Raw genomic sequence first — 2,840 nt, forward strand, 5'->3', positions numbered from 1 at the left:
CCACCTGATAGCTTGGCTGCGACGGCCAGAACTGCGCGGGCTTCACCTTGGAGACGCTGGTGAGCACGCCCAGCAGCGTCACGTTGCCCACCACCGTCACCTTCTTGCTCGGGATGTCGATGTCGAGGACGAATCGTCCGACCAGGAGACCATGACGCTGGAGCTGAAGCTGGACGGCGGTGGCGAGCTTGCTGTCGGCGTGGAGATGGAGCTGGAGCTGAGGAGGGCAGATGAGCACGAGGGGAACAGAGGCGGACGCGAGGTGGATTCGTTCCGACAGATTTAATTCAGGTGGAGAGAGTGCGGGTTGAATAGGGAAAATGCAGGGGGTTTCTGCAAAAGTGCATGCGCTGACCGGTCCAGCCACCTAGCTGTCAATTGTCGGGCTGTGATTGGCCTGGGACTAAATCATCACATGAGGTGCAAGTTGGAGTATGGTGGAGTCAAGTTTTGCAAGTTTGAGACTGAATCATCACATTATGTGCAAGTTAGGGTACCTGGAATGCTATTATCTCCAAATTGTTTCATTCAGACATAGCAAAGCAAGTGATTTTACATAATGTACATGCATCGATTGATATTACAGGGGCAATGAGACTTTCATCAAGAAGGACTATATGGGGCCAGGATCTAATATATCTGAGGTCGCAACTGAAAATATGCAGGTTTGGGGAATCTGAGACTCCAAAATATTATTTCATTAACTATACCACGGGTGGGGGAGGGGCAAGGCACGCCACTCCCTCCCTCTTGAGCTAGTATAGCTCCACCATTGTGTGCGTGTTATTGAAGCATACACCGAGACTTTCATCAAGAAGGACTGCACCGAGAAAGGGGATAAGTATTAGAACTGTAGCTGACCATGAGATGAGAAAACTACAGATACAACATATTAGTGAGCGTTTTTTATCCGGTTGTTCTTTGCTTTCCAGGTTGAGAACCTACTACACTGCATCTTGAACTCAACATCCGTGAGAGTGCATCTTGATGTAATAAATTATGTTTTGTTATCCCAGCGGCATTTGATATTTGTAGCATGTCTCGTCTTCATATCAGAGCCTTTGATGTATGATTAGATATCTTAATGACATTTGCTATTTGAGGCCTGTGTCATGTTGATGTAACAAGGAATAACGATCAATACATGCATGTTGCTTGCTTGAGTGCGAACAATTCATTTTCTTATGTTAGGGATGACGCACGTTGTAAGATTAATATCTTCAGCATTATTATTGATACTTGGCCATGGCACCCTTTGATGGTTCATCAATCCCACATAAACAACTATTGAATGCAACTATGCAAGTTACGTTGATATCATGCACTTGACAAGGAAGTAATTTCCTGTTCAATTACTATTCGATTGTAGGATCAATAACCTTTCTAGGATTATGAAAGGACGTGTGAACAATTCAACAAGGTGATTCTGTCCTTGGCCTCTATATGCGGGTATGAGAACACCACAGCCTATTTTGCCCCAAATTTGGTTTACTTTGTAATCAACTATGAACTCGTTCCTCCTTAAATCAATTTCTATTCAATGGTGACTTGCATCAAATGTTTTTGGCAAACTTAAAATCTGCTTTCATTAACATTGTGTGGGGCCAGACATGCCCCAGAGAAGATTACAACCCATAAAATTACAAAGGGCCAACAAAGATGAAAAGTACAAGCCGCCCTTACAAAGGACGTGGCTAAAACTATCCATGGAACTAGCCACGTGTTAATAGGTGCTTTCTGTGGATGCCACGCAATTGCACACGCGCCCAGCACGCTCCAATGACGCCGACCAAAGACGAACTCCAGCCGCCACTAGCCATCGAAGGGGAGAACCAGGATTGGGGCCTCCAGATGATCTCACATGGGATCTGAAGGTTGAAGCTGAAAAGCAATGAATTTTGGTGATTCTCAGTAGTAAGGCGTCCCTGCATTTGGGCAAGCTTCTCCAAGCACTAGTGGAGAAATGTTGCCTCAGACTCGAGTAACTATTGTATCCCAAAGCCGCCAAGCCATCCTCTGGAGTGGAGGTTAAGGAGGGAGAACAACAACCATTGAGCTCAACGTTCACAGAGGAGGGCCTCCCTCTGGACTTGCAACGACTTTAGAAAGCAAATATCTAGTGCAAACACAATGAGTCATATTTATGTTATTTTTGGTGTGAGGTACGATTCTTAAATTCTTAAAAGGTTATCATGCACTAGCAACGATGCCAATTATGAATGTCACATATGTGGATATTACCGCTATAGTATCTTCTATTAATATCCCCTGAAATCCCTGGTATGTCATAATTACCCTTTTTGATCATCACATCTATAATCTTGTGTACATACATGTGATCATCAAACTAATAATATCCCAATTAGTTTGGGCAGTACAATGCATGCTCGTGCTGACACCTCTGGTGGTGACGGTATTGATCTTCCTTGCATACAAATACTGAAAAACAATCACAATGGATGCGGTTGAAAAGTTTCTTTGGATACAGCAAATGATCGGCCCCATGAGGTACGCCTACACATACATTGATGCAGTCACAAGCCATCTATATATCTTATATAGAAAAACCCCGCTAGAAGTCACTAATTGCTATTATTCTGCGCATGCGTGTTTCCACATCACCTCAGTCATTATTTGCCATTCGATGTAAATTGTGTGGAATTGGTTGCACCGATTTCCCTCTATACTCCTCATTTCTAAGATGTGCGCATGCATAAAGGTCTTGGATGGCACATCTCAACTATTTTGTTTTCCTGCCACCTCTTCAATTTGATTGATATGTTAGCGATTAATTTTTTGTTGTGCTTTTTTGGAAGAAAATCTCACAAGATATATGTCAT

The sequence above is a fragment of the Triticum dicoccoides genome, chromosome 6A, assembly GCF_002162155.2.
Source record: "Triticum dicoccoides isolate Atlit2015 ecotype Zavitan chromosome 6A, WEW_v2.0, whole genome shotgun sequence".
NCBI lineage: Eukaryota > Viridiplantae > Streptophyta > Magnoliopsida > Poales > Poaceae > Triticum > Triticum dicoccoides.